We start from the raw sequence: 23,039 nt of genomic DNA, 5'->3' as shown, positions 1-23,039 counted from the left end.
CGCAAACATTATGTTGGTCCCAAAAGAGGTCAGGTGAAAGTCTAGAGGGGGGGGGCGGGGGTGAATAGACTTTCAAACTTTTTCGCACAGCACAACAATTGCTAAGCCAGAGATAAATCAAAACTCTTAACTAGAATGTTAGAGTATGGTGCACGGCGGAATTAAATAAAGATAAAGTGTGTGTGAGATTGTGTGAGCAGTATATCTCGTGTAGAGCGATTATGTAAAGAGCATTAAGTAAAGAAAGCAGTAAAGAACACAAGACAATTATAGTGGTTCGCGATGTGGTGTAATCCTCCTACTCCACTTGCTCTTATCTCCAAGAGCAATTCACTATATCTACCACTCCTTGGTTCCAAGATACAATGAATTTCCGTGATCTAGTGCTTTGATCACAAAGCCCGCACTAATCACGCCCAGTGACACCACACTGCTGCTTCGGGTTTCACGTCGCCGCGCTACTATCCAGGATTTCACGACTCCGCGTTACTTTCCCCCCGTCTTCCATACTCCGGTAGAAACGTATCCCGTGATCTAGTGCTTTGATCACAAAGCCCGCACTAATCACGCCCAGTGCCTCGAACACTGCTGCTTCGGATCTCACAGCTCCGTGTGACAATCCAGGATTTCACAGCTCCGTGCTACTTTCCTCCCTTCTCTTGTTTTGCTCCAAAACAAGTGTTGTCTTGCTTCCAACTTCTGAGACTCTGTAGATGATCTTCAATGATGCGCAGGTCTCCTTGATGAAGATAAACACTCTGGAATGATTTCTCTTGATAACTCTGAGTGTTTTCTCTCTTTGAATATATCAAGTAAAACACTTGATATTTTTGCTCTGTTTTGCTCTGTTTAAGAACTCTCAGAATATTTTCTTTTGAAGCTCTCTGAGTTCTTTTTCTTTTCTCACTTCTCACTTGAAGATTTTTGGTATGCTATGTACCAAATGAGATTTTTGCTCTATGCTCTTTTAAGCTTTATTGCTCTATACGTTCCTCTTGATGAGTTCGTATTTTCTACTCTCTAGTTCGTGTTCCTCTTCTTCAAATCTTCATATCTTCATCATTTTATAGCTAATAATGAGAATCTATCCGTTGGAAAGAGACGATCTCATTTTTGAAATCTTGTATGTTTTTGTCAGAGATCTTATCTTATCTTCTGCAAAGATGTCAGAAAGGATAAGCTAGCCGTTTGAGAGCTTGAACTTCATGTGAATGGTTTCCCAAACTTCATCTGATATTCCTCTGGTTTTACGTTGAGTGGAAATATCTGGGTGTAGAACGACTTCTCTGATTAGCTTTGAAGTGGTCCTGGTATCTTTGGGATTTAAAAATATTCTTCAATTTAATCCCATACTAGTTAAACTAGTATTTTTCCTTGTGAGAATATTTTTACTGTAAGTTCATCTTCATCTTCTTCATTCTCACGTCTGGGTGTTCTCAGACTCCAAGCTGGCTTTGAACTTCCTCCCAATTTGAATTTCTCCATTGTAATTAGCTCCCAATTGACTTTGACTTGTAATTTGCTCCCAATCTACTCCTGGTGCTTTCAATTGCTTCCCAGTTTGAATTATTTGACTTTGACTTCGAAATTGGCTCCCAGACTTCTCCTGGTATTGAATTTTATCTCAATTCAATTTGATCTCCATGTCTTCTTCGAATCAGTCCCCAATTTGAAATTGCATCCCATACTACAACCTCAATTGGCTCCCTCAATTGCAATTGGCACCCAATTTGAATTTCTCCATTGTAATTGGCTCCCAATTGACTTTGACTTGTAATTGGCTCCCAATCTACTCCTGGTGCTTTCAATTGCTTCCCAGTTTGAATTATTTGACTTTGACTTTGAAATTGGCTCCCAGACTTCTCCTGGTATTGAATTTTATCTCAATTCAATTTGATCTCCATGTTTTCTTCGAATCAGTCCCCAATTTGAAATTGCATCCCATACTACAACCTCAATTGGCACCCAATTTTGAAATTGCACTTCGAATCAGTCCCCAATTTGAAATTGCATCCCATACTACAACCTCAATTGGCACCCAATTTTGAAATTGCATCCCATACTACAACCTCAATTGGCTCCCAATTTCAATTGCATCCCATACTACAACCTCAATTGGCACCCAATTTTGAAATTGCATCCCATACTTCAACCTCAATTGGCTCCAAATTTTAATTGCTTCCCATACTACAACCTCAATCAGTCCCCAATTTTGAAATTGCATCCCATACTACAACCTCAATTGGCACCCAATTTTGAAATTGCATCCCATACTACAACCTCAATTGGCTCCCAATTTCAATTACAACCTCAATTGGCTCCCAATTTCAATTTCTACACTGGCTCCCATCTTGAATTGAGAGAAACTAGCTCCCAATTTCAATTTCAATTTCTACATTGGCTCCCATCTTGAATTGAGAGAAACTAGCTCCCAATTTCAATTGCTTCGAACTAGCTCCCAATTTCAATTCCTATTGGCTCCCACCAACTCCATCAGACTTAATTAATTTTGGCTTCTCAAATTTTACCTTGTAAAATTGTTTATGGTTAGTTTTGAACTTGAGCCATTTCACATAATATATCTGGCATCTTTCACTTCGTCCGTACAACTTATTGATTAAATCTCCAATCATATTTGATGTACTCCTTTCTTTCCATAGATGCTTGATCTCCAAATCAAATTAATGTATTCTTCCAAACTTAATTTTCTTTCACGAAAATTCTTCTAGGATATCTTCTTGTAGCATTGACGTGAATATTATATCATTCATCTTCTTCTTCAATATGTCATTTTCTCCAGACAAATTCTTGATTTTCGGCTTGATATCTTCTTCTTCTATTTTCATGCATCTTCCTCTGTTTTTCTCTTTTGCAATATAAATAATTTCCCGATTATGGTCTAAGACTCTACTAGACCTATAAAATAAAATTGGGGGATCTACAAATACATATTTGGCATATCAAAACCATTACATTTATTCCTAACAATTTCCCCCCTTTTGATAATGCCAAAACCTATACTCAGTCATTTGCTTTAATTCTTTGAAAAATAATCTTTTTGCTCAATTTTATTTGACAAAGCCAAGATGAGTTTAACAAATGGTTTTCTAGACACGATCAAAAGAAAACTTGTGAATTATTTTGTTTTTTTAGACAAGCTCCTAAACGCATCTTCAATTATTTTAATTTTTGATCATCATTTTTAATTTTTATGTGCGTTTGACATTTCTTGTCTTTTTAATTCGTGAAGGTCTAATTACATCAAACAAATAAAATTCTAAACTCAAAATAGACCATTGGAGATTATTATTGAGATATTTTGAATTTATAGAGAAAAACGCAACAGAGGTTCGAAAATAGCAGAAGCATCAGCTTAAGAGATTTTTCAGATTACCTTCTGTGTTTCTTCACACCAGAGTCTTTCTTCAAAATTTCCTTGACATGTTCTCTGAGCTTGAAGAAATCATCTTTGAACTTTGCATTCTGAAATTTCTTTGTAAGTTGCGCGGCCATGTAATATCAAAAAACTTCTTTGATATTGTTGCCCGGAAGAAATCCGGTTTCCCACCATAAGACACATTCTTCGAAGCTTCTTTCTTCTCCAAGATTCATGCCCATATTTCCAGTGAAATCTCTTAGTTCATACCACATATCGGTTCTTTTCCTTTTGCCTTCTTCTTCTTTATTCTTCTCCGAGATCCATTGAGCTTGATCGGCTACAGGCCATTTCTTGATCATGCTTGGTAGATTTTCCTTAGTCAATATTGTTGTCTGAGTGGCGGTACCTTTAGAGCATTCAAACCCGCCACGAGTTTCAGCTACTTTCGATGTACTCGTACCAAGACTAGGATTCGCGACCTGAGCAAAACCAATCTGAGATGGTCCTTGTGAGGATTGTCCGCGGCTTCGGCCTCTACCTTGAGTAGATATTACTGGCTGTTGTTGGATTCTAAGAATAAATTCTTGTTGTTGCAAAGCCAAGTGACTGAGAATTTTTTCCCCCCTTTTGGCGTTATCAACCAAAAATGCAAGGGTTTTACAATCTCGGTCTTGGTTTGCTTTCACAGCTTCAACACTATTGCGTGTTTCAATGGAAACAACTTGTACATTTTGCAGCTTGTTTGTTGCAACTGTGAGCTCAACTTCAAGTTTGTTGATTCGGCTTTCTTGATCTTGAATCGCCTTGACTTGTCGCAAGTGACGTTCGTTGTTAATCTTTTCAGCTGCTTCACGTTCCTTCTTCATGAGCTGAATCACTTCAATCAAGTAAGCCTTTTGTCAATTTTCCTTTCAAGATTCTTTCTGCTTTGTCAATCTGAGTCTTCAAAACATTTTGATGCTCCATTAACTCCTTCAGATTGACTCGTGTATCTGTGTGTTGTTGTTCTAGCATTTGGTTTTGTTCAACCAATTTTTCTCCAATTGTTTGACAAACAACATCACTTGATTCGGCCACTTTTGCAAAAAATGAAAATATGCCATCATTTTAATCATCCATCTACACAAAGTTTTGAGGGGATCCGAATGGTCTTCTATTCGGATCTGTGAGAACAACTGTATCAATAAGTTGCATCCCTTCTTCTTCGGGTGATTCGGCTTCTTGATTGAGATCACCAATTTCTTCTTCTAAGACTTCTGTTCTCGTGTAATTGTCTGCAAATAATTCTTCATTTTCTAGAACAGGGTCCATGGTAGGCATGGTAGACTCCGTATGGTGTACTGGCAATACACTGGATAAATCCTCTGTGATTTGTTGCCTATTCTCAGTAGCAACTTATACTGTAACTTCCACTGGTATATCTCTTCTTCTTTCTTCTGACACTTGTTCTCTTTCTTCTTCTCGTACTGACACTTCTACTTCATTAGATCCCACAAGTTGTTCATTGCACTCCAGATTCACATTAATTGTTGTGGGGGTCAGATCAGATATCAATAAAGAAGCATCATGGACTTTCACAGGTATGTCCATATATTTTTCAGTGCTCATGATTGGTACATCAATGAGTGCCGTCCCTTCAGTTCTTTCATCAAAGATTTCATTATCCACAAGAGATGTATTACCTGGATAATGATGTGTGTCATAGACTGACCTTTGTAGAGCTAACTGAAGTGATATTTCGTTCTGTCTTTCTTGTTCGGCTATACGGTCTTGCGCCGTACTTCTTCCTTTGATTGGTGCTTTTCCTTTCTGTCTGGTTGCCTTTTCGTGAAGCTTCATGTGATAGACTTGATTTAAATCCATGTTGAGTGCATCTAACATCACGTTAGTTCCGCACCATTCCAAAGAAAAATCTTCACGTTAGTTCAGAGATCTTATCTTATCTTCTGCAAAGATGTCAGAAAGGATAAGCTAGCCGTTTGAGAGCTTGAACTTCATGTGAATGGTTTCCCAAACTTCATCTGATATTCCTCTGGATTTACGTTGAGTGGAAATATCTGGGTATAGAACGGCTTCTCTGATTAGCTCTGAAGTGGTCCTGGTATCTTTGGGATTTAAAAATATTCTTCAATTTAATCCCATACTAGTTAAACTAGTATTTTTCCTTGTGAGAATATTTTTACTGTAAGTTCATCTTCTTCATTCTCACGTCTGGGTGTTCTCAGACTTCAAACTGGCTTTGAACTTCCTCCCAATTTGAATTTCTACTTTGTAATTGACACCCAATTGCAATTGACTTGTAATTGGCACCCACACCCAATTGCAATTTACTTGTAATTGGCACCCAATTTCCCAATTTCCCAATTTGAATTTCTACTTTGTAATTGACACCCAATTGCAATTGACTTGTAATTGGCACCCACACCCAATTGCAATTTACTTGTAATTGGCACCCAATTTGAATTTCTCCATTGTAATTGGCTCCCAATTGACTTTGACTTGTAATTGGCTCCCAATCTACTCCGGGTGCTTTCAATTGCTTTTGAATTATTTGATCTACTCCTGGTGCTTTCAATTGCCCAGACTTCTCTTCGCGAAATTGGCTCCAGACTTCTCCTGGTATTGAATTTATCTCAATTCAATTTGATCTCCATATCTTCTTCGAATCAGTCCCCAATTTGAAATTGCATCCCATACTACAACCTCAATTGGCTCAATTTGAAATTGCATCCCATACTACAACCTCAATTGGCTCCCAATTTCAATTTCTACATTGGCTTCCATCTTGAATTGATTCCCATATGAAACTTGCTCCCAATTTCAATTTCTGGCTCCCATCTTGAATTGATTCTCATGTGAAACTTGCTCCCAATTTCAATTTCTCTTTCAACCATGTGAGCCCAATTTCAATTGCTTACTTGCTCCCAATTTCAATTTCTCTTTCAACCATGTGAGCCCAATTTCAATTGCTTCAAACTAGCTCCCAATTTCAATTTCTCTTTCAACCATGTGAGCCCAATTTCAATTGCTTCAAACTAGCTCCCAATTTCAATTCTGATTTATTCCGGCTCCCAAGTGCAATTGCTTCTCAATTGCCACTAGTAATTGGCGCCCAAAGCCAAACTAGCTTCTCAATTGCCACCCAAGTGAAATTGCTTCTCAATTTCCACTTGTAATTGGCGCCCAACTCCATCAAGCTTAATTAATTTTGGCTTCTCAAATTTTACCTTGTAAAATTATTGAGGGTGAGTTTCGAACTTGTGCCATTTTGCATAATATATCAAGCATCTTCCACTTCATCCGTATAGCTTATTGATTAAATCTCCAATCATATTTGATGTACTCCTTTCTTTCCATAAATGCTTGATCTCCAAGTCAAATTCATGCATTCTTCCAAACTTAATTTTCTTTCACGAAAATTCTTCTGGGATATCTTCTTGTAGCATAGACGTGAATATTATATCATTCATCTTCTTCTTCAATTTGTCATTTTCTCCAGACAAATTCTTGATTTTCGGATATCTTCTTCTTCTTCTATTTTCATGCATCTTCCTCTGTTTTTCTCTTTTGCAATTTAAATAATTTCCCGATTATGGTCTAAGACTCTACTAGACCTATAAAATAAAATTGGGGGATCTACAAATACATATTTGGCATATCAAAATCATTACACTTTATTCCTAACACATTATCTAAAGGTAAGTCTCACATCTATGTAATATCTTGTAAAGAGAAAAGATAAATCACTGTACAAGACCATGTGTGACAAAAGAAGGTGTTGGAAGAATTTTTATTTTATATGATATTTGTATTTGTAAGATTCCTGGAATGGAAAGAAAATCATCGTCACACTGCCAAGGAAATGTGCATCGTGTAAATGATGTCTTATTGCAAAATTTTAAAGAGTTCAAGTGAAATTGAACATTTTTAATGTGTGAGGGCCTATTTGATATTTCATCAAAACTTAAAGGGGGGGTCTATTTAAACCTTTTCCCTAAATTTTTCCTTTTAATTTGGGAAGAGTTTATATTTTAGATTTTTCTTAAAGGGAAATAATTTAAGCAAACACAGTGGTCGTCGAACCCACGACCATCTAATCCGAAGTCAAACGCGCTAATCCACTAGGCTATGCGGTTAAACATTTATACTTTTAAGCTAATCTTGTTTAGAATATTTAATCATTGTTTTCAACAAGTACACTTATATGTCGAACATACGCCGCGCAGTGCATATACACTATATCTTTAGATAACACTTGACACCTTGTACGATATATTAGTTGCGGCATATATATTCATTTTTATAAACTATATAAAGTTATGAACTATATATTTTTAAATTTAATAATATTATAGTTATAAAATAAAATATTACATATAAATTATATTATTGATAAATTCAAGTTAAATAAATTAGAATTATATTACAAATTAAAAAATTACAGTATAGTTATGTTTTTTGAAAGCAAAAATTCATTGTGGAATTAATAACGAAGCTAGAATGAAGTCAGGAGGGGCAAATTCCCAGCACATAGTGTTAGCATGAAAAAAAAAAACCATTTTATATCTCCCCATAAATGATGGCAGGCCCAAATACCTTCTTAAATTGTCAGAGTTGAGCACACCATGCAGCCCCGCAACCTGATCACGTGTATCATTCGTGGTATTCCTACTAAAACAGATATTGAATTTATGGAAATATAATTATCTAAACATATTATATTCAAATTTTTATTTTTAGATTACGAAAGAACTTCGGAAACATTATCTAAGTGTAAATCTCACATCTATGTAATATCTTATAACCAAGACTATGTGGTCTAATGGTACCCGGGTTGGACTTCCATTTGGAAGGTTGTGAGTTAGAGCCTCAGTGGAGGCATTATTGGTTGTTTGTGTTTCAGTAGGTTGAGAAAGAATATGAATAGATACTACAATGTAATAGAGCCAGTAGCATTCAAAAAAATGTAATATCTTGTAAAGAAAAAAGATAAATCATTGTCCATGACCATGTGTGACAAAAGAAGGTGTTGGAAGAATTTTTATTTTATACGATATTTGTATTTATAAGATTCCTAGAATGGCAAGAAAAATCATCTTCACTCTCCCAAGGAAATCTGCATCGTGTAAATTATGTCAAATTGTAAAATTTTAAAGAGTTCAAGTGTAATTGAACATTTTTAATGTGTGAGTGCCTAATTGCTTTTTCTTCACAAGTTAGTGAGTCTATTTGACCATTTTCCCTATATTTTTCCTTTTTGTTTGGGAATAGTTATATTTTAGCTTTTTCTTAAAGGGAAATAATTTAAGCGACCACAGTGGGAGTCGAGAACCCACGAACATCTGATCCGAATTCAGACGCGCAAATCCACTGCGCTATGCGGTCATACATTTATACTTTTAAACCAATCTTGTTAATTTAGAATATTTAATCATTGTTGTCAACAAGTGCACGTATACGTCGAATATGCGCCGCGGAGTGCATATACAATATATCGTTTGATAACACTTGACACCTTGTACGATATATTAGTTGCGGCCTATATATACATTTTTTAAAATTATATAAAGTTATGAACTATATATTTTTATATATAATAATATTATAATTATAAAATAAAAATATTACATATAAAATATATTAATGTTAAATACAAGTTAAATAAATTATAATTATATCACAAATTACAAAATTAAAATATAGTTATCTTTTTTGAAAGCAAAAAATCATTGTGGAATTAATAACGAATCTAGAATGAGGTCAGGAGGAACAGAGACTCAGCACATAGTGTTAGCATGAAAAAGTAACCCTTTTATTTCTACCTATAAACGATGTCAGGCCCAAATACCTTCCAAAATTGTCAGTGTTGGGCACACCAAGCAGCCCCGCATCCTGATCACGTGTATCCTCCGTGGTATTCCGACTAAAAGAGATTGAATTTATGGAAATATAATTATCTAAGCGTATTATATTCGAATTTTTATTTTTAGATTACGAAAGAACTTCGCAAACATTATCTAAAGGTAAGTCTCACATCTATGTATTATCTTGTAAAGAAAAAAGATAAATCACTGTACAAGACCATGTGTGACAAAAGAATGTGTTGGAAGAATTTTTATTTTATATGATATTTGTATTTGTAGGATTCCTGGAATGGCAAGAAAATCATCGTCACTTTCCCAAGGAAATGTGCATCGTGTGAATTATGTCTAATTGCAAAATTTAAAAGAGTTCAAGTGTAATTGAACCTTTTTAATGTGTGAGGGCCAAATTGCTTTTTCATCAAAACTTAATAAGTCTATTTGACCATTTTCCCTAAATTTTTCCATTTTGTTTTGGAATAGTTATATTTTAGGTTTTTCTTAAAGGGAAATAATTTAAGCGACCACAGTGGGAATCGAGAACCCACGACCTTCTGATCCGATTTCAGACGCGCTAATCCACTACGCTATGCGGTCATACATTTATACTTTTAAACTAATCTTGTGACTTTAGAATATTTAATCATTGTTATCAACAAGTGCACGTATACGTCGAATATGCGCCGCGCAGTGCATATACAATATATCTTTTGATAACAATTGACACCTTGCTCGATATATTAGTTGCGGCCTATATATACATTTTTTAAAATTATATAAAGTTATGAACTATATATTTTTATATTTAATAATATTATAATTATAAAATAAAAATATTTCATATAAATTATATTAATGTTAAATAAAAGTTAAATAAATTATAATTATATCACAAATTACAAAATTAAAATATAGTAATCATTTTTGAAAGCAAAAAATCATTGTGGAATTAATAACGAAGTTAGAATGAAGTCAAGAGGAACAGAGTCTCAGTATATAGTGTTAGCTTGAAAAAGCAACCCTTTTTTTCTACCTATAAATGATGGCAGGCCCAAATACCTTCCAAAATTGTCAGCGTTGGGCACACCAAGCAGCCCCGCAACCTGATCACGTGTATCCTCCATGGTATTCCTACTAAAAGAGATATTGAATTTATGGAAATATAATTATCTAAACATATTATATTTGAATTATTATTTTTAGATTACGAAAGAACTTTACAAACATTATATAAGGGTAAATCTCACATCTAAGTAATATCAAGTAAAGAAAACAAGATAAATCATTGTAAAAGACCATGTGTGACAAAAGAAGGTGTTGGCAGTAATTGTAAGATTTAGGAAATCTGCATCGTGTAAAGTTTTTCCTTTTTGTTGGGGAAGAGTTTATGTTTTAGGATTTTTCCTTTTTGTTGGGGACGTGTAAAGTTTTTCCTTTTTGTTGGGGAAGAGTTTATGTTTAAAGTTTTAAGATTAAAGTTTTTCTTAAAGAGAAATAATTTAATCAACTACAATGGGAGTCGAACTCACGACCATCTAATCCGAAGTCAGACGCGCTAATCCACTGCACTATGCGGTCATACATATATACTTGTAAACTAATATTGTTAATTTAGAATATTTAATCATTGTTGTCAACAAGTGCACGTATATGTCGAATATACGCCGCGCAGTGCATATACAATATATCTTTTGATAACACTTGAGACCTTGTACGATATATTAGTGGTAACCTATATATACATTTTTATAAATTATATTAAGCTATGAACTGTATAATTTTAAATTTTATAATATTATAATTATAAAATAAAAATATGACAAATAAATTATATTAATGTTAAATACAAGTTAAAAAATTATAATTATATCACAATTTACAAAATTAAAATATAATTATCTTTTTTGAAAGCCAAAAATCATTGTGGAATTAATAACAAATCTAGAATGAGGTCAGGAGGAACAGAGACTCAGCACATAGTGTAAGCATGAAAAAGTAACCCTTTTATTTCTACCTATAAACGATGTCAGGCCCAAATACCTTCCAAAATTGTCAGCTTTGGGCACACCAAGCAGCCCCGCAACCTGATCACGTGTATCCTCCATCGTATTCCGACTAAAAGAGATATTGAATTTTTGGAAATATAATTATCTAAGCGTATTATATTCGAATTTTTATTTTTAGATTACGAAAAAACTTTGCAAACATTATTTAAAGGTAAGTCTCACATCTATGTATTATCTTGTAAAGAAAAAAGATAAATCATTGTACAAGACCATGTGTGACAAAAGAAGGTGTTGGCAGTAATTGTAAGATTCCAGGAATGGCAAGAAAATCATCTCTACATCGTGTAAAGTTTAAAGTTTTTCTTAAATGGAAATAATTTCAACAACCACAGTGGGAGTCGAACCCACGACCTTCTAATCCGAAGTCAGACGCGCTAATCCACTGCGCTATGCAGTCAAACATATATACTTTTAAACTAATATTGTTAATTTGGAATATTTAATCATTGTTGTCAACAAGTGCACGTATATGTCGAATATACGCCGCGCAGTGCATATACAATATATCTTTTGATAACACTTGAGACCTTGTACGATATATTAGTTGCGACCTATATATACATTTTTATAAATTATATTAAGTTATGAACTGTATAATTTTAAATTTTATAATATTATAATTATAAAATAAAAATATGACAAATAAATTATATTAATGTTAAATACAAGTTAAAAAAATTATAATTATATCACAATTTACAAAATTAAAATATAATTATCTTTTTTGAAAGCCAAAAATCATTGTGGAATTAATAACGAATCTAGAATGAGGTCAGGAAGAACAGAGACTCAGCACATAGTGTTAGCATGAAAAAGTAACCCTTTTATTTCTACCTATAAACGATGTCAGGCCCAAATATCTTCCAAAATTGTCAGCGTTGGGCACACCAATCAGCCCCGCAACCTGATCACGTGTATCCTCCGTGGTATTACGACTAAAAGAGATATTGAATTTATGGAAATATAATTATCTAAGCGTATTATATTTGAATTTTTATTTTTAGATTACGAAAGAACTTCGCAAACATTATCTAAAGGTAAGTCTCACATCTATGTATTATCTTGTAAAGAAAAAAGATAAATCACTGTACAAGACCATGTGTGACAAAAGAATGTGTTGGAAGATTTTTTATTTTATATGATATTTGTATTTGTAGGATTCCTGGAATGGCAAGAAAATCATCGTCACTTTCCCAAGGAAATGTGCATCGTGTGAATTATGTCTAATTGCAAAATTTAAAAGAGTTCAAGTGTAATTGAACATTTTTAATGTGTGAGGGCCAAATTGCTTTTTCATCAAAACTTAATAAGTCCATTTGACCATTTTCCCTAAAATTTTCCATTTTCTTTTGGAATAGTTATATTTTAGGTTTTTCTTAAAGGGAAATAATTTAAGCGACCACATTGGGAATCGAGAACCCACGACCTTCTGATCCGATTTCAGACGCGCTAATCCACTACGCTATGCGGTCATACATTTATACTTTTAAACTAATCTTGTTAATTTAGAATATTTAATCATTGTTGTCAACAAGTGCACGTATACGTCGAATATGCGCCGCGCAGTGCATATACAATATATCTTTTGATAACACTTGACACCTTGCTCGATATATTAGTTGCGGCCTATATATACATTTTTTAAAATTATATAAAGTTATGAACTATATATTTTTATATTTAATAATATTATAATTATAAAATAAAAATATTACATATAAATTATATTAATGTTAAATAAAAGTTAAATAAATTATAATTATATCACAAATTACAAAATTAAAATATAGTAATCATTTTTGAAAGCCAAAAATCATTGTGGAATTAATAACGAAGTTAGAATGAAGTCAGGAGGAACAGAGTCTCAGCACATAGTGTTAGCATGAAAAAGCAACCCTTTTTTTCTACCTATAAATGATGGCAAGCCCAAATACCTTCCAAAATTGTCAGCGTTGGGCACACCAAGCAGCCCCGCAACCTTATCACGTGTATCCTCCGTGGTATTCCTACTAAAAGAGATATTGAATTTATGGAAATATAATTATCTAAACATATTATATTTGAATTATTATTTTTAGATTACGAAAGAACTTTACAAACATTATCTAAGGGTAAAGTTTAGGATTTTTCCTTTCTGTTGGGGACGTGTAAAGTTTTTCCTTTTTGTTGGGGAAGAGTTTATGTTTAAAGTTTTTCTTAAAGGGAAATAATTTAATCAACCACAGTGGGAGTCGAACTCACGACCATCTAATCCAAAGTCAGACGCGCTAATCCACTGCGCTATGCGGTCATACATATATACTTGTAAACTAATATTGTTAATTTAGAATATTTAATCATTGTTGTCAACAAGTGCACGTATATGTCGAATATACGCCGCGCAGTGCATATACAATATTTCTTTTGATAACACTTGAGACCTTGTACGATATATTAGTTGCGACCTATATATACATTTTTATAAATTATATTAAGTTATGAACTGTATAATTTTAAATTTTATAATATTATAATTATAAAATAAAAATATGACAAATAAATTATATTAATGTTAAATACAAGTTAAAAAAATTATAATTATATCACAATTTACAAAATTAAAATATAATTATCTTTTTTGAAAGCCAAAAATCATTGTGGAAATAATAACGAATTTAGAATGAGGTCAGGAGGAACAGAGACTCAGCACATAGTGTTAGCATGAAAAAGTAACCCTTTTATTTCTACCTATAAACGATGTCAGGCCCAAATACCTTCCAAAATTGTCAGCTTTGGGCACACCAAGCAGCCCCACAACCTGATCACGTGTATCCTCCATGGTATTCTGACTAAAAGAGATATTGAATTTATGGAAATATAATTATCTAAGCGTATTATATTCGAATTTTTATTTTTAGATTACGAAAAAACTTCGCAAACATTATTTAAAGGTAAGTCTCACATCTATGTATTATCTTGTAAAGAAAAAAGATAAATCATTGTACAAGACCATGTGTTACAAAAGAAGGTGTTGGCATAATTGTAAGATTCCTGGAATGGCAAGAAAATCATCTTCACTCTCCCAAGGAAATCTAAATCGTGTAAAGTTTTTCCTTTTTGTTGGGGAAGAGTTTATGTTTTAGGATTTTTCCTTTTTGTTGGGGAAGAGTTTATGTTTAAAGTTTTTCTTAAAGGGAAATAATTTAATCGACCACAGTGGGAGTTGAACTCAAGACCATCTGATTCAAAGTCAGACGCGCTAATCCACTGGGCTATGCGATCGTACTTATATACTTGTAAACTAATATTGTTAATTTAGAATATTTAATCATTGTTGTCAACAAGTGCACGTATATGTCGAATATACGCCGCGCAGTGCATATACAATATATCTTTTGATAACACTTGAGACCTTGTACGATATATTAGTTGCGGCCTATATATACATTTTTATAAATTATATTAAGTTATGAACTGTATAATTTTAAATTTTATAATATTATAATTATAAAATAAAAATATGACAAATAAATTATATTAATGTTAAATACAAGTTAAAAAATTATAATTATATCACAATTTACAAAATTAAAATATAATTATCTTTTTTGAAAGCCAAAAATCATTGTGGAATTAATTACGAAGCTAGAAAGAAGCCAGGGGGGACATAGTCCCAACACATAGTGTTAGCATGAAAAAGCAACCCTTTTATTTCTACATATAAACGATGGCAGGCCCAAATACCTTCTAAAATTGTCAGCGTTGGGCACACCAAGCAGCCCCGCAACCTGATCACGTGTATCCTCCGTGGTATTCCTAGTAAAAGAGACATTGAATTTATGGAAATATAATTATCTAAACATATTATATTCGAATTATTATTTTTAGATTACGAAAGAACTTTACAAACATTATCTAAGGGTAAATCTCACATCTATGTAATATCAAGTAAAGAAAATAAGATAAATCATTGTACAAGACCATGTGTGACAAAAGAAGGTGTTGGCAGAGTTGTAATTCCTAGAATGGCAAGAAAATCATCTTCACTCTCCCAAGGAAATCTGCATGTAAAGTTAACGAGTCTGTTTGACCATTTTTCCTTTTTTTCCTTTTTGTTGGGGAAGAGTTTAATTTTACCTTTTTGTTGGGGAAGAGTTTATGTTTTAGGATTTTACCTTTTTGTTGGGGAAGAGTTTATGTTTTAGGGTTTTACCTTTTTGTTGGGGAAGAGTTTATGTTTTAGGTTTTTATTAAAGGGAAATAATTAAAGCAACCACAGTTGGAGTCGAACCTACAACCTTCTGATACAAAGTCAGACGATCTAATCCACTGCACTATGCGGTTATACATATATAATTTTAAACTAATCTTGTTAATTTAGAATATTTAATCATTGTTGTCAACAAGTGCACGTATATGTCGAATATACGCCGCGCAATGCATATACAATATATCTTTTGATAACACTTGAGACCTTGTAGGATATATTAGTTGCGGTCTATATATACATTTTTATAAATTATATTAAGTTATGAACTATATATTTTTAAATTTTATAATATTATAATTATAAAATAAAAATATTACATATAAATTATATTAATGTTAAATACAAGTTAAATAAATTATAATTATATCACAAATTACAAAATTAAAATATAATTATCTTTTTTGAAAGCCACAAATCGTTGTGGAATTAATTACGAAGCTAGAAAGACGCCAGGGGGGACATAGTCCCAACACATAGTGTTAGCATGAAAAAGTAACCCTTTTATTTCTACCTATAAACGATGGCAAGCCCAAATACCTTCAAAAATTGTCAGCGTTGAGCACACCAAGCAGCCCCGAAACCTGATCACGTGTATCCTACGTGGTATTCCTACTAAAAGAGATATTGAATTTATAGAAATATAATTATCTAATCATATTATGTTCGAATTATTATTTTTAGATTACGAAAGAACTTCGCAAACATTATCTAAGGATAAATCTCACATCTATGAAATATCTAGTAAAGAAAAAAGATAAATCACTGTACAAGACCATTTGTGACAAAAGAAGGTGTTGCCAGAATTTTCATTTTATATGATATTTGTATTTGTAAGATTCCTGGAATGGCAAGAAAATCATCTTCACTATCCCAATGAAATTGGCATCGTGTAAATTATGTCTAATTGCAAAATTTTAACTGAGTTCAAGTGTAATTGAACCATTTTAATGTGTTAGGGCCTAATTGATTTTTCATCTAAAGTTAATGAGTCTATTTGACCATTTTTCATAAATATTTCCTTTTTATTGGGGAAGAGTTTATATTTTGGGATTTTTCCTTTTTATTAGGGAAGAGTTTATGTTTTAGGTTTTTCTTAAAGATAAATAATTTAAGCGACCACAGTGGGAGTTGAACCCACAATCTTCTAATCTGAAGTATGATGTGCTAATCCATTACGCTATTCGGTCATACATATATACTTTTAAACTTGTAAGTGTAAATATGTTGCACGTTTAAACCTCTTAATATTGGCTTAGATTAGTTGTTAAAGTAGTTCTGGTTTAGTTGCTGGATTAGTCATAACGTCTGGAGTAGTTGACTAGATCAGCGCGAGAAAGTAATCCAGGAGGTATGAAGCTTCTTCAAATCATTTATTAAAGACCCTATCAACGAGGAGATCTAAATCTACTGGAGCAGCCGAAATCAAGGATGGAAAGAGTGCTTGAATTGTGGATCGAAGTATCCCTTACTACCTATATAAAATGCTACTTTGGTTAGCATTTTCCCATGCACTCTTTCACATTGGTTTTATTCTGAAATTCTTGGTTCATCTATACCAAATATATACTGTACTGTTGAGTGTGAAGAAAGGCCCGTAATCAGATTATGAAGCAATGAAGATCGCCTGCACATCGGATCCACTGGAGTAGGTTCTGGAGTAGTTATAGGTTATACTTTAGTGTGTAATAAACTCTCCTTTTGTATTCCGTTTTTATCATAGTGGATTTGGGTTGACGTGAGTGGCCCCGCAGACGTAGGAGTGAGGCTCCGAACTGCGTGAACATTTCCTGCTGCATGCTTTCTTTTACTACTATCTATTTTATGTTCTTTATTATATCTGGAGTATGATTGCATCTAGTCCAACTTTATAATTGAAATAAAATTAAATTCTTAAAGCAAAATCTTGCATTCAAGACTCACGTGCTCTTTCAATTGGTATCAAAGCTCGGGGGCTTAAGTTACTAGTCTAACCGATCTGGCTATCACGTGTTTTCTTAACTCAAGATCTCAGTATCTGGTTTATTTGCTGCTCACTGTGCATTGAGTCTTACAGCATGGAACGACATAGAGCACCTCCTGAACTAACAGGTGACAACTATGCGTACTGGAAGGCCCGCACCAAAATGCATCTACGAGCTCAAGGAGAGAGGGTCTAGATGGCTGTACTTACTGGTTGGTCTCATCCTACCAATTGGTTGGTTGCAAAGATGGAGACAATACAGGAGATCCTCCAGTCCTCAAACCAGAGGCAGAATGGACATAGACTGAGATGACCACCGCAAGCTACAATCATAAAGCGTTAGATACAATCTTTTCTTTAATGCATGAGAGTCAATTTACATATTATGTTCGAATTTTATTTTTTAGATTACGAAAGAACTTCGCAAACATTATCTAAGGATAAATCTCACATCTATGTAATATCTAGAAAAGAAAAAAGATAAATCACTGTACAAGACCATGTGTGACAAAAGAAGGTGGTGGCAGAATTTTTATTTTATATGATATTGCATTTGTAAGATTCTTGGAATGGCAAGAAAATCATCTTCACTCTCCCAAGGAAATCTGCATCGTGTAAATTATGTCTAATTGCAAAATTTTAAAGAGTTCAAGTGTAATTCAACCTTTTTAATGTGTGGGGGCCTAATTGATTTTTCATCTAAAGTTAATGAGTCTATTTGACCATTTTTCCTAAATTTTTCCTTTTTGTTGGGGAAGACTTTATGTTTTACGATTTTTCCTTTTTGTTGGGAAGAGTTTAAGTTTTAGGTTTTTCTTAAAGGGGAATAATTTAAGCGACCACAGTGGGAGTCGAACCCACGACCTTCTGATCCGAAGTCAGACGCGCTAAATCACTGCGCTATGCGGTCATACATATATACATTTAAACTAATCTTGTTAATTTAGAATATTTAATCATTGTTGTCAACAAGTGCACGTATATGTCGAATATACGCCGGGCAGTGCATATACAATATATCTTTTGATAACACTTGAGACCTTGTACGATATATTAGTTGCGGCCTATATATACATTTTTATAAATTATATAAAGCTATGAACTATATATTTAGATATATAATAATATTATAATTAAAAAAAAATTACATATAAATTATATTAATGTTAAAAACAAGTTAAATAAATTATAATTATATCACAAATTACAAAAAAAAAATATAGTTATCTTTTTTGAAAGCCAAAAATCATTGTGAAATTAATAACGAAGCTAGAATGAAGTCAGGAGGAACAAAGACTCATCACATAGTGTTAGCATGAAAAAGCAATCCTTTTATTTCTACCAATAAACGATTTCAGGCCCAAATACCTTCCAAAATTGTCAGCGTTGGGCACACCAAGCAGCCCCGCAACCTGATCACGTGTATCCTCTGTGGTATTCCGACTAAAAGAGATATTGAATTTATGGAAATATAATTATCTAAGCATATTATATTCGGATTTTTATTTTTAGATTACGAAATAACTTCGCAAACATTATCTAAAGGTAAGTCTCACATCTATGTAATATCTTGTAAAGACAAAAGATAAATCATTGTACAAGACCATGTGATGAGGACAACCAAAGGCTCAAAGATCAACATACAAATAAGAGAAGTCACAATTACAAGTTCAAAAGCTAAGAAATTGCGACGGGTTATAAATGGATTAATCCATGCAATTTGCCAAAAATAAGTGAAGAATTAATCTAAATGGTCCAAATTTTCGTGGCTGATTGGGAGAATTCAAATGAAGCTAAACTCAATCCATTAAGGCAAATAAATTCTCATTTAGTATAGTTTTAATATTATTCATGTGCTATATTTATTTTATTTTAGGTTACATGTCTAGGATGAATGAATATCATTCATTGTCTTGTAATAGAGTCTTTTGATCTCCATAAGAGTTATGTATTAGCCTATTTAAAGGCTACACAGTCAGAATTTTAAAAGATAGAGATGAATGAAGTTGAATGAAAGAAATGCTAAGGCATTTTGTTTTCTCTCATGTGATTTGGGAGATGTTCTTTTAGGCTTATCAAGATAATACCAATCTTGTGGTGCCATCCATTCCTTATCACCTAAGACCAAGGTGTGGCGGAAATATCCTTATACAAAAACACAAAAATAATCCCAAATTCAGCCCCTACATCAACCAATTCCATTTCCAACACCCATAAACTGTAATTGTTGTTCCTGCTGTTTAGGTTAGGAAAAGATCAGGCAACCGGAGGAATCTTTGGTGAATTGAATCTTGAAAACATCAAAAAAGATCCACATCAGTTTGGTATCAGAGCTTTTGGTTCATTCCTCACACAAAAAAGGTTAACACTCTACCAATCAATTCTTGTTTCATTTGTTTCTGCAGAAAATTTTTCAGCCTGTGTCTTCAGGAAGAAAAATTCCAAAAAAATACTTCCACATATCCAATTGTGTTGAAATTTTTTCTGGAAGTACCCAACCTATCACTCTATTGCTTCATGAAATTTTTGTGCAAAAATCATATTCCAAGAAACACAGAAAAATCGTTGAATTCAACACAACCGTAAGATTCTGCCCAGAAATTTTCTTCCTCTCCAGTCCAGAAGAAAAGTTTGGAAAAAAATACTTCCACTTATCTTTTTGCCCTGAAAATTTTTATGGTTGAATAAAACCCATAGTTCTTGCTAACCATAAAAAAATTTGGGTCAAAATATCATCCATAACATTCCAGAAAATTCATCAAAGCCACCCTTAAAATCTGTCCAGATTTGTGTTGTCATCCCTTGTGTTTTCTAGTTATTGTTCATTGTTTCACATCATCCATGGAGTCTTTTAAGTTAAATACACTTCAACAAGGATCACTTAGTGTGGAAGAATTCTACAACAAGTTAAGAGATTTGATGATCCGAGATGAGGTGATTGAGCCAACTGCAATTACAAAGAACAGATTTGTGTATGGTGTTAGAAAGGAGATTGCACGATTGCTTCCTCAAGGGTGCAAGTGTTTGTTTACTTTACTATACCATGCCAAAATAATTGAAGAAAAATTGCAGCAGAAAGAGGTCAAGAATTTGACATCTATTTCCTTGTCATATCATGAGGGCTCAAAAGAAATGAGTGACAATGTAAAAATAAGTGAAGAAGAGTGTGAAAACAAAGATGAGAAATATTTGGTTGAAAAAGGAGAGATTGAGAAAAAAACTGAACGTGAGGAAGAAGAATTGTCTTTTGAACTTTGTGAGAAAAAGAATGAGGGAGAAGATTTTGAGAACTCCATAAACTTTATTTTAAGTTCTTTGCAGGTTAATGAATGTGATACAAGGGTTGAAAACCAATTGGAAGGAATGGTATTGTTATGCCATGATCTACAAAGCGCGGGATCAGTCACTCTCCTTGGTGAAGGTATTAAAGTCATATGGTCGGATAATTACTCATTTCCATTTGACCGAGGCAAGTGTGATTCGAGGACGAATCATCTCGAAGAGTGAGGGAATGATGAGGACACGGCCCAAGTAAATTAAAATATCACTATGTCGGTCCAAAAATATAAAAAGAAGGTCCTAGAAGGCTCATTGAAAATAGTCATCATTGAAATGAAGTTGTTAAGAGCCCTATAACCCTTGTTTTAAGTTCATTGCAGGATCGTGGATGTGATTCAAGTATTGAGAACAGGTTGGAAGAAATGACAATAGAACATCAAAAGCTAAATGCATTTGTGGTGTTGTTGTGCCAAGTTCAAGGAAACATGTGTTCACTCACTTTCTATGATGAAGATATTCAAATAATACGGTGGAAAATTTACTCATTTCCATTTGACCGAGGTAGGTTTGATTCGAGGACGAATCTTCTCAAAGAGTGAGGGAATGATGAGGACAACCAAAGGCTCAAAGATCAACATACAAATAAGAGAAGTCACAATTACAAGTTCAAAAGCTAAGAAATTGCGACGGGTTATAAATGGATTAATCCATGCAATTTGCCAAAAATAAGTGAAGAATTAATCTAAATGGTCCAAATTTTCGTGGCTGATTGGGAGAATTCAAATGAAGCTAAACTCAATCCATTAAGGCAAATAAATTCTCATTTAGTATAGTTTTAATATTATTCATGTGCTATATTTATTTTATTTTAGGTTACATGTCTAGGATGAATGAATATCATTCATTGTCTTGTAATAGAGTCTTTTGATCTCCATAAGAGTTATGTATTAGCCTATTTAAAGGCTACACAATCAGAATATTAAAAGATAGAGATGAATGAAGTTGAATGAAAGAAATGCTTAGGCATTTTGTTGTCTCTCTTGTGTGTTGAGAGATGTTATTCTAGGCTTATCAAGATCCCCCAATTTTATTTCATAGGTCTAGTAGAGTCTTAGACCATGATCGGGAAATTATTTAATTTACAATAGAGAAAAACAGAGGAAGATGCATGAAAATAGAAGAAGAAGATATCAAGCCTAAAATCAAGAATTTGTCTGGAGAAAATGACAAATTGAAGAAGAAGGTGAATGATATGAAATCACGTCAATGCTACTCAAAGAAGATATCCCAGAAGAATTTTCGTGAAGAAAATTAAGAATGGAAGAATGCATGAATTTGACTTGGAGATCAAGCATCTATGGAAAGAAAGGAGTACATCAAATATGATTAGAGATTTAATCAATAAGGTGTACGGACGAAGTGGATGATGCTTGATATATTATGCGAAATGGCTCAAGTTCAAAACTCACCACCAACAATTTTACAAGGTAAAATTTGAGAAGCCAAATTAAATTTATCTGATGGAGTTGGGCGCCAATTACAAGTGGAATTGGGAGCCAATTCATGGCAATTGAGATGCAATTGCACTTGGGAGCCAATTCAAAGGAAGAAATTGGGTGGCAATTGAGATGCAATTGCACTTGGGAGCCAATTCAAAGGAAGAAATTGGGTGGCAATTGAGATGCAATTGCACTTGGGAGCCAATTCATGGCAATTGAGATGCAATTGCACTTGGGAGCCAATTCAAAGGAAGAAATTGGGTGGCAATTGAGATGCAATTGCACTTGGGAGCCAATAGAAATTGAAATTAGGAGCCAGTTTCAGAGAAATTGAAAGGGGAGCCAATGTAGAATTGAAATTGGGAGCCAATTGAGGTTGTAGTATGGGATGCAATTTCAAGTTGGGGACCGATCCAAAGAAAACATGGAGATCAAATTGAATTGAGATGAAATTCAATACCAGGAGAAGTCTGGGAGCCAATTTCGAAGTCAAAGTCAAGAATTCAAATTGGGAAGCAATTGAAAGCAATTACAAGTCAAAGTCAATTGGGAGCCAATTACAATGGAGAAATTCAAATCGGGTGACAATTACAAGCCAATTGAAATTGGGTGTCAATTACAAAGGAGAAATTCAAATTGGGTGGAAGTTCAAAGCCAGTTTGAAGTCTGAGAACACCCAGACGTGAGAATGAAGAAGATGAAGATGAACTTATAGTGAAAATATTCTCACAAGGAAAAATACTAGT

The 23,039-nt window shown here is 33.5% G+C and overlaps 5 non-coding genes across 5 annotated transcripts; all 5 read right to left on the bottom strand.

Annotated features, from left to right (window-relative positions):
- Window positions 1–9,761: 9,761 nt before the first annotated feature.
- Window positions 9,762–9,837, bottom strand: TRNAR-UCG. Its single transcript has one exon. It is a non-coding gene; the product is annotated as a tRNA-Arg (tRNA).
- Window positions 9,838–11,629: 1,792 nt separating this feature from the next.
- TRNAR-UCG lies at window positions 11,630–11,703 on the bottom strand. The gene has a single exon. It is a non-coding gene; the product is annotated as a tRNA-Arg (tRNA).
- A 1,819-nt stretch (window positions 11,704–13,522) lies between these two features.
- TRNAQ-UUG lies at window positions 13,523–13,596 on the bottom strand. The gene has a single exon. It is a non-coding gene; the product is annotated as a tRNA-Gln (tRNA).
- An 897-nt stretch (window positions 13,597–14,493) lies between these two features.
- TRNAQ-UUG lies at window positions 14,494–14,567 on the bottom strand. The gene has a single exon. It is a non-coding gene; the product is annotated as a tRNA-Gln (tRNA).
- Window positions 14,568–18,351: 3,784 nt separating this feature from the next.
- TRNAR-UCG lies at window positions 18,352–18,425 on the bottom strand. The gene has a single exon. It is a non-coding gene; the product is annotated as a tRNA-Arg (tRNA).
- Between the last annotated feature and the right edge of the window lie 4,614 nt (window positions 18,426–23,039).

The sequence above is a fragment of the Ipomoea nil genome, unplaced genomic scaffold, assembly GCF_001879475.1.
Source record: "Ipomoea nil cultivar Tokyo-kokei standard unplaced genomic scaffold, Asagao_1.1 scaffold0715, whole genome shotgun sequence".
NCBI lineage: Eukaryota > Viridiplantae > Streptophyta > Magnoliopsida > Solanales > Convolvulaceae > Ipomoea > Ipomoea nil.
Note: the sequence above shows the minus strand (reverse complement) of the source record. Positions and strands in the feature narration are given on the sequence as shown.